This window comes from Agrilus planipennis, unplaced genomic scaffold, assembly GCF_000699045.2.
Source record: "Agrilus planipennis isolate EAB-ADULT unplaced genomic scaffold, Apla_2.0 scaffold76, whole genome shotgun sequence".
NCBI classification, from domain to species: domain Eukaryota; kingdom Metazoa; phylum Arthropoda; class Insecta; order Coleoptera; family Buprestidae; genus Agrilus; species Agrilus planipennis.
Genome location: NW_020442430.1, coordinates 576330 through 587298, shown reverse-complemented (window position 1 = coordinate 587298; position 10969 = coordinate 576330).

Genomic DNA, 10969 nt, shown 5'->3' with positions numbered 1-10969 from the left:
AAAATGTTTGGGGTAGGTTAGGTTAGGTTATCGAGTTTTGTTCAAGTGACCACCCTCTTTCGATCCCCCACCTCCACCCGCTTGAAAATATTTTTTTTATTGAATTTTAATTGAATTATAGTGTATGAAAATTGTCAAAATAATCAACTTTCAACCCCCATAACTTTTTATGGAGGTGAGACCGCCGCAAATTTATTATGGAGTTTTACTAAGGTGGCCACCCTCTTTCGATTCCCCCTACCCCCTTTCGATCCTCGCTACCCCCACTCCCATCTAACCCCCATAACTTTTTGTAGGGGTGAGACCGCCACGAACTTTTTATGGTACAGTGGTGGGGGAGACCTCCTCTTTCGATCCCAGCCCCCGAAGGGGGTGGGGGCCATCATCTAGACATTTACCCAAAAAAAAAGTGGTGATATTAGTCAAATTCTGGTCACCTAAAATTAATTTCATGGATTCCGACCACTCTTCTTTCCCGCCGTATAATGTTTAAGTGGGGATAGCCCAAAAACAATTCTCCGTCACTCGAAAACGAAAACATTATCACACAGGAAGTTTTGATAAATGATTGATGTCGATTTCCAGTTTTCTACGTATTCGTTAATTACACGTACAAGAGCGCGAAACAAGCAGTAGCAAAGCAAATAACAAGTTTTCCAGCTTTCAATGTATCCATAGCCTATAGCAACACTCACAGCCTTACTATATTCAGTAATCGATAGCATATACTTTTTCACTCATTAAAAAGGAAAGTTAGCATGCTACGACTAAGTTGCTCTGAAATAGTTCATTGTCAATTTTATTTGAAATTCTACAAAATTGCTCTTCTTTTTGACAGAGGTAACATTTTTACCCAATAAGGTTTGGTTAGGTTAGGTTAGGTTATGATGGGTGAAAGTTTCGTCCAACCCCCCAAAAGAATTCGATATATTACAATGACCAAATTTATAGTTTAACTTATAATAACCTTCCTGTAATGACCGACCCAATATACTACTACCTGTTGATTCTTTTTCTATGAAGATAAGTCACCATAGTTACTGAAACGCATGTCACTCTTTTCTTGCCTTTTTGATAAACAGGCTATTGGAATTCTACCTCAATTTCATTTGACAATGCCTTTTCACTCAATAATAATCGTCTCTCTTTCCAATTATAACAGTACCATTGATGACTAATGTGTAGTATCAATCAAGACTGATTTCGTCTTGTATTCGCAACTTTTTTGCTGAAAATCCTAAGAAGTCATTCGTCGAACATAAACTGGGAATAAGGCAAATATGATATTCCTTGTTCCAATAATGTTCTTCAAGCCACATGAGTAACTCATTCCAGGCAAACGGCAAATTCCCACGAATAATTCTTGATACAGGTGGCTGCTTTTCAACAAATCCCCAAAAAAAATTAGTTCTTTTGCGAATAGGTAAGTCGGAATTTTCCATAGCGGAAAAATCCTCGCTCGAATTACTCGTGAATTATTTTATAATAAATAACGAACATTATTGCTTCCAGACAAATACCGTAAATTCATAACGCAAATTTTATATGTATAGGTAGATACCTGGAACAGCTTCAAAGAGAAGAATTGAATCACTACAGTTTTGTAATTATTTGCTCTATTTAATGCAAAGCATTAATTATTCCCGCATTCGCTGTTCATAATTTTAAGCTTTAAACGTCGCAATCATAAATCCACATCAATCTCTTTTTGAAACCAATTATGTACCAATATCAATACGATTAAATGCAATTAGTAAAAAGGATTAATTATGCACGCGTTGATTTTTGATATTTAACCACCGAAATAGCGGAGCGTTGGCGTCATGGCGTAAATGTAAATGAATAGCAGGTAATGCGATAATTGTAATTCGCAGTTAATCTGTTGCAATAGTTCGTTGTCAAGTGACCGACGGCGCTTCCCCACACTATCGAACAAGGAGGGTGTCACCATTTCGACGACGATATCGTGAGACCAAGTTGACATTCCTAACTTCACCGCAAAGCCCGAGTTTATCCGCGAATTGGAAATTCAAAATCCATCTGCACGTAGCCCAGTTATAACGTGCCTATTTCTATTGACGGAACAACCAACCTTAAGCTGTCGCTTTTAATATATTAATTCCGTTCTGACAGCTCGTATAAATTTTAGCTACCTACTGTTAACAAGCAAACACCGGCACATCGCTAACATGAATATTAATAAAATACTGGAGTAAGAGGTCTGTTCAAAACGTATCGCGAATTTTGTGTTTTTTCAATAATTATTTACTTATTCATGAATATCTATTTTGTCTCCTTCAACGTAATCCCCACCAGATATTACACACTTGTGACAACGTTTTCTCCAATCTTCGAAGCACTCCAAAAAATAATTTTTTGTAATCTTGTTCAGCTCCCTTTATTTCGTCAATGGTAGCGTAGCGTCGTCCTTTCATGGGCCTCTTCAGTTTCGGGAACAAGAAAAAGGCACAGGGGGGGGGGCAATCTGTGGAATACGGTGGCTGCGGCATGATTGATGTGTTGTTTTTAACCAAAAACTCACGCACAAGCAACGATGTGTGAACAAAGGCGTTATCATGGTACAAAAGTTCCACGAATCCGGTTGATTCTTGCGAATTGCTTCGCGCGAATTTCGCATAACTTGCAGATAATATTCCTTATTGACCGTTCTACCCTGTGGCAAGAACTCATGGTACACCACGCCTCTGCAATCGAAGAAAACTATAAGCAAAATCTTCATATTTTATCTAACTTGGCGCGATTTTTTCGGTCTTAGTTCGTCCGGTAGCTTCCAGTGAGATGATTGAGCTTTGGTTTCTACGTCATAACCATAAACCCATGATTCTTTAAAAGTTATGATCCTCTGGAGCAAATTTGGATCGTCACGCACAGACTCCAACAGCTCCTCACCAATGTTAATGCGATGCTGTTTTTGGTCGAATTCGGTACGAATTTCGCGGCGACCCGTCTCATGCTTAAATCAATGATAAAAGTCGAATGACAGGAACCAATCGATGTGTTTAGGCCCTCAGCAACTTCTCTAACGGTGATTCAATGATTAACCAATACTATTTTCTTCACTTCATCAATGTTTTCGTCTGTTGTTGACGTCCTTGGGCGTCCGGCACGATCTTCGTCGTTCACATCTTCTCGGTCCTCTGAGAACATTGCTTCACACAAAAGTTGATACAGATTCTTTGATCCATTTTTTGAAAAAGGTAAAAATCGAAGACGAACCAAAACACGTGCAAGCAAAGCAGATGTCAAAAATTAACTAAACATTCAACATTGCCGAATTTGTCGGTATAAATAGGAGACATAAGTACGAACATAACGCCACCAAAAATAATTGAAAATCGAATATATGTAACTCGGGGAAATTTAAAATTCGCGATAGTTTTTGAAGAAACCTCGTATATGTAGATTGATTGTTATCTGAGCATGTGGTTTTCTCATCATGTGCTACCACCCGTCTCTTCTTTAGGTATCTACTATTAGATACGGCTTAATTAAACTCAACCCCGTGGCTAAGATATCGAAGAAAATATTTACGATGAATTATGGCTGTTCCTATTCCTTTTCTAAATTATGCTTTTGCGACTTATGACAACAATTTAACAAACTTTACAGTTAAACAGTAAAATAAGTGAGTGTCGAGTATTTTGATAAACTAATATTTTAGGCAATAAATTATGAATTTTTAAATTTTTGTGTATTGGAACAATAACCTAATTTTCTTTGTAAATATATGCACTTGGGTAAAATAATCCATTGATCAAAGCAAAAGGGACCGTAATTTCATAAAAAGCTTGTCAAACAATCCGTACTTACAATCGGTGTTAAATTTCTACAGATGATGTTTCCTTTTTGTCTCTGAATATACAGGGTATTTCTGAAATAAGTGGTAAACTTCGGGCGACTAGATGCAACAGGGCATCTCATGGTGAATCAAGTAGCGTGATTTAGTTGATGGAGAACGATAATAGTGCCAGTTGTGAAACAGTTAATAATGTAAATCTCAACAGCTTACACATAAGAATGTTCACAAGTTTATTACATTAAAAATTAATTAAATAACAAGTTTGTTAATTGCTCGTAATATGCAGCACTAATTAAAGTACTCCTCAACATAGTATTAAGAACACAAACATTAACAGGATATCCTCTGGATTTTGCCTAAGTGCGTTACCTTTTTTGTATGGATGGTTCGCCAATAGCCCTATTCTCCCATTAGAAAAAAAATTATTCGAACCCCGTGCCAAACTTATTTCCAGTTTCTCTTAATCTCGAAGGCTACCGTACAATTGTATCACTGCATTAACATTGTATTCACATGTGTCATGAATTAGTTTAATGTCACAACGCTCTGCCGTACTAAAAGCCATTGTAACAACTACTGTTCTACACTAACCCATGACAGTGACACACTGACCTACTGCCAAGTCGACTGACAAGATACATACAAGTCTACAACATTAAAAGGGCAAAGGACTACTATAAGCAATCGTCAATCACACTTAATCTAATCTAACAAAACTATGCATGAATGCAAAAATACTGAAGAAATTCAACACAGATGCTGCTAATTACAAGCTAATTGAATACGGCGTTGTATTGTCGCATTTCTTTCCAGGGCCGGAATTACATTTGTCTGTACTTTGATTTACGTTTTTTGCATAATAATTTTCGGGCATACAAGCATTTACTTAATTTTATTATTTTATAGTGCCTTACCACATCATGCAACTTATTTGAGAAACAACCTACATATCAATTATTATCCGCGCTTATTGGAGCCTGTTATCACTATCCAGGTAAAGTGCTTCGTTTGTGTCTTTACCCTAATGTTTAGTTGTTTCACTAGGTCTTTACCTTTCGCATTTTTCCGTTTATATGTACATATATTGTTTTTCTTGTACCTATTTGTATTTTTCATTTATTTTTTCTGATATCGCTGTTGTTGCCATTTTGTGTTAATTTCTCCCATATAATCTCAATGTTTTCAATTTTATTTATTACATACTATTAGTTCTTAAAAGAAAAACTGGGAAAAGTATCCAGCAGTATTTTTTATTTGAGCGTATGCGGTCATTTTGATGTCTAGAATAAGTAGTTGTTCATTCCCTTTAGATTAAAGTTGAAGATAATCCTTTATGCATATCATTTGGCAACTCTGCAAAAGGTACACCTCTCTATTATTCACAACGGGGTGTGTGTTAATGGTGTGCGCTCTCCACATATTCCCTCTCCAGGTGTCGCCATTTACGCTCAAAGATTTAACTACCTTGTTTCAATTTCACGTAAATGATGGAATCATGTATGCATTCTGTGTCGCACGCTTTATACTGCGTCTATGTCGCTGTAGGCTGATTACCGGACCAGGCAGGCGTTCGACAACAATCACAAACCCGTGTGCCCTGATAAATCCATCCGGATCCTGATTAGACCTTTCAAGTAGACTTATGCACAGCTATCTCGCTGTAAACCATAGGTATACGCTCAGACAAGACACGTTAATAATATAAGCTTAATCCGCTAACCAGAACGGCCACTTTCAAATAATTTTCCTGATTTTGGCATTCAACGACGTAGAAACTTTAACAGACGAAAGTCACCCCTCCATAATATGGGACTAGTACTAGTAGTAATACTGCTTCTGTCATTAAACTTTGCAAACTTTTGGGTGTTTCATTCCCACCAGCTAATAATGCTGGTGGTAGGGCGAAAGGCCCTCTTCAGCCTACTGTTAGGAATCGTGGAAATGGGTGCGTGGTGTGATGAGACGGGCGAAATGAAGACAGAAAAAAATGAAAGATTATCTGTGGAATATTACTGCCACAGCATTTGCTTAAGTAATCCAAGGAAACCACAGAAAACTTGGATCAAGGCAAACCAACCCGGAATCGAACCGGAGTCCTCCCCAATGCTAAGCAATGGTTTAAACCTATGTTTAATACTGCTATCTCCGAATCATGAATGTACAGAACATCCACTTGACGACAGTCTCAGTTGGAACTCATTTCTTATTTGTATCATGGTTGATATTTAGCTCATGTACATTAAAATTAACTGTTTCTGTTTTGAATAGGAGGTTCAAAGAGATGGACCAGTAGGAATGACGGACCATTCGTTTGATATCGAGTGTGTGCATATTTTTCTTTTCCAACCCTACTTTTTACATTAAAATTAAAGTATGTACATGGACGGACCCAGGGGGGGACAGGGGAGGGTAGCTGCCCCCCCCCCTGTAAATCTCGCAGAAAATGTATGAACTCGCCTAATCACTAATCAAAGTGTAAACGGGGCCTTATATGCTCACTTATGAATAAAATACTAGAAGTCGAATTAAACAATTAAAATAAAATAAAAATGCATAATCAAATTTACTTTTATTTATTTAAGGATATTTGGGAGGTACAATCGGAGACAAGAGTACATAAAATTAGAAATTCGTGATTAATTAGGTTTTGCAGCATATCATGAAGTAAATAACTATCTATACTAAAAAAAGAAGTATACGGTTTGAGAGAAAATTTGGAATTTGACCAAAAACTTTGAATAAAATAAGAAATAACGAATAATATGGAAAAATTTTAACTGACTTTTGGCAGTGAATATGCCTTGATTTCAGCTTCGAAACAAAAAAATATTTAGTTTCAATCTCTATTAATAATGAGCGTAAAACTTTTTAATATGTTTAAATAATAATTAAAACTTTAAAATTGCATTTATTTCAGACAATTACAAATATTATCATTATATTATCAAGTAAAAACGAGATTTTCAGCTAATTTTTCATTTTTTCCTCGATAACCATTTAGTGAATTTGAATAACCTTACGCTAAAGTGATTCTCCAGAGTTCAAGTTACTTATTATAAAAGTTTGAAATTTCTGGTAGCTTTTTTTCTGTTAATAAAAATGAATTTAATCTGTTCGGTTAACGAATCTCCATAAAATGACGTGTAAAATTACAATTTTTTAAAATTTCAATAACTTTTCAACGGTTTAGTGAATCGGTTGGTAATTTTGCAGGAGTTTTAGAATTGAATTTTGAAATTTTTATTTGTTTCGTAGCATTTCGACATACCTCCCAAATATCCTTTAACTACCTATAAAGCAGGATCATTTGCGGCTGTTTGCCCTACATATACCTAATGTTTCATGTAGGTGCCTTTGTGTAGTGTGTATGACAAAACAGCCGCGGACGATCTGACCTAAAAAATCTTCCCCCTAGGGCAGAAGCTGGGTACGATTATGAGTATGTACTATATTTAATTCAGCAGTTATATTGTTTCTGAAAACTGCAATACAGTACATTAATTTTAATATGCAATTGTATTTGTTAATAACTTCAAACATTTTACATTAAAATCCGTATGGCAATGTTTTACTGTGGAACAGTCAGATAGTACTTTGATAGTACAAGGAGATTTTGCGATCTCTTGAGTTAGTTTATACTGTAGTTTCGACTTTTATATTCAACGCGTCGACTGTTAAATTAAATCCATAGCAGAAAACGCAGTACCGCTTCATATAATAGAAGCAAGAAGCAAGAAGAAATAGTGTTTATGGGGTAACATTAGTCCGTTGCAGGAAAATTATCTTCTGCCACGGGAAGCAATGACTGCCAAGTGCTGCCAACTTTCCTTAATTAACCAAACTTTGCGACGGACTGCCGTTGTTGACTTTAAAGTTTCCTTTACAACTAAATGAATGCTGTAGCTGTGGCACTCACTGGCTATGGAAATGGGAAAGTTACCTTTCTTTAATTTTCTTTCATCGTTCAATTGATGGTCCAGTTCGTAATTGTGAGCATTATCAAATGAATGTTGTCTAAGTACAGTGTAAACTCTTCATAACGAAACACAAAGGACGAGCATTTTTCTCGTTATAGAGAGTTTTCGTTATGTGGAGTGACACAAAAGTAATGCACTGTTTACGACGCTGTGCCTTTTCATAGAAATTTCAGCATCTTAAAAATCTGGTCGGAAAACTGATAACCTAAACAGTAAAGCTGACAAAATACGTTTACTGGCGTCTAAATATTAGCGCATTTCTTCATAATAGAAAATGACTGTTGCACAATTAAGATTGTATCATATAGATTTTAAGACAAGTCAAGCAAATTGTACTAATTTCTGCGTTATAAGAAGTTTTACGTTAAATCGAAAGACGTTATAAAGAGTTTATACTGTCCCTGTAATATACTTAGGTATATGCATTATTAAATAAACATGGTGGCCCAAAAAGTACGCAATACGCTCATTGCGGTCAAACTGTAGGTTTCATCTTCATCATCATCATAAGGTCGTCAGTACTAAGACTGGTTGGACACGCACCTCCATCTTTCCTAGTCTGCGCTAATCTTCTCATTTCCCTAAAGCTAGAACAACAACAACTCATATCCTTAACTATTTGTGAACAGAAATCTAATCTAGGTCTACCTCTACCCTTCCTAACTTCAGTTTCTGGCTCTAATATGTCTCTGACTTCATGTCTGAGAAGGTGTCCTACTAACCTAACTCGCCTATTTCTTATTGACTTCCATAGAGTCCTCTGCTCTCTTACTCTTTCTGATACCTCTCCATTCCTAACCTTCTCTATCCACGTTATCCTCATTATTCGCCTGCAACACCACATTTCGAACGCTTCTAACCTTTTCTTTTCCGCTGCGCCTAATGTCCATGTTTTGCACCCGTACGACGCCGTGCTCCAAACATACACCTTTAACAATCTTTTTCGTATTTCTAAATTAACCGTGGGTTTAATCAAAAAATTTTTCAAACAAAACTTGTTCCCTATTTTAATACAAAATCGTCTGTATTATCCAAATCTGGTTTACTATACAGATAGTTCAAAAAAAGAAAAAAATAATAATTTCGTTTAAATGACAACTATGTGAAATATGGGTTCAATCAAAAAAAGTTATAGGAAAAAGTAGTTCAGAATGTCAAAAAGTTCGCAATAACAACAAATATTGCCCCCCCCCCTTTGAATAAAACTTACAGTTTGGCTACAATAAGCATATTACGTACTTTTTGTATCACAGCGAAGGACCATCTAAAAAGGACGATAAATAATCAACTGAAGACGAACATCTACTCTGTTTACTTTCAAAATATACTGAATATAAACACAAGTACGTATTGTGTACGTAATTGTCAAAAAAAAAAACATTGAGCATAGACACTGTTTTTTTTTAGAATTCACAAAAGTATTTGAGTCTAATTTAAGTTATTTATTAGGACAGCGATTAAAATTACATCAACTGCGCTGTCCTTGTACCTACTACTAGGTGATAATGCGTTCATGATTGTTTTGATTTGCTAAATACCAAATTATTTACTGTACAGAGATATATGTAAAATACCACAAATGGCGCGGTAAACTCCATCTGTAGTACAGTGCTACATTTTAGGATTACATATACGAATGGATATTGAAACTGTCTACGACGCGCTGATAGGATCCAACAGGATCGAAATCGCGATCCGCGTCTGGCAGTTTCGACAGAACATAGATCACTTCGAATTATTTTATTAGAGATATATGTATTCAAATTAACTAAATGAATTATTTAACTAAAATAAAGCTGTTGCGCTTAAAGTAATGTTATGAGTTGTAATTCCTATATAAATTGTAGCCATGAAGAAGTTTAACATAAAGCCAAACATCGGTGCGATTTTATGTTGAATAAAACATAAAAAATTACGTGAATTGTCCTGTATTAATGGAAAAATACGAAAGTTGTCTATTTTTTAATTAATTAATACACAGTTAGTTGGAATGTACCTCATATGCTGCTTGGTTTTTCTTTTGTAAATGTTTCCGTTTTATCTGTGTGAAGAAGTAAGTCTTAATTTTATGGGTTGTAAAATGTTTCAAGTGGAAAATTTCTCATTGTCACCCAAAAAATCTAAAAACAAAAAACAAAGGACTAGATATCTGAAGTGTTTATATATAATGTCACTTTATCTGCGAAACTGTAGAACTTTATCATATTTTCTTAAAACAACATTGTTGAAAGGGAAATATGCTAGTCGGATAAGGTTCTTTTGCAATAAAAACTACTATAATGTTTATCGTCAAAAATGAACAAAAAAACATTTTATATTTGTATATTTCCATATTTTCTGTTGATACAGTGGATAGAGAAGGTTAGAAATGAAGAGGTACTAGAAAGAATAGGAGAACAGAGGACTCTATAGAAGTCAATAAGAAATAGATGAGATAGGTTAGTAGGACACCTTCTCAGGCATGAAGGTCTAGTCAGAGACATATTAGAGGCAGAAACGGGAGTTAGGAGGGGTAGAGGTAGGTAGACCTAGATTAGATTACTGTTCGCAAATGGTTAAGGATATAGGTTGTTCTAGCTTTAGGGAAATGCGAAGATAATCTCAGGATAGGAAAGGGTGAAGGTACGTGTCCAACCAGTCCCCGATCTGGGTGTGTTACGTAGTTTAAATGGCTTTTTTCTTCTCTATGTTTTTTTTTATGCGTTCTTTATACATTGGATCATTTGTTTTCCTGTAGTAGGTCCTAATACGTAATTTTTGGTGTTTTATTTGTCGTTTTCTTTGTCGGCCTAATTACGGACGTCATATGTAATAAAGCGTAATACGATATTTAGTAATAACGTTATCGAATTTTGTTTTAGTTTGGTCTTGTTTTTGGATTTTATTTTTATTAAGTTGTTTTATTTTGGTCCTTGGCCTAACTAAGGGCGTCATATGTAATGATAGCATACGATTAAAAATTAAAAGGAATACTCACCCCCTAATTACCACAAACAATTTTATTTGAGCGGACACGTGTTTCGCCCACTTCATACGTGGGCATTATCAACGCGAGACTAGTCCAGTCCAGTAATTAGGGGTGAGTATTCCTTTTAATTTTTGATTAATATATACCACAGTCTCCTCTTTCTAATTTTATAGCGTACGATCTTTAATAATAAAATTATAGTTT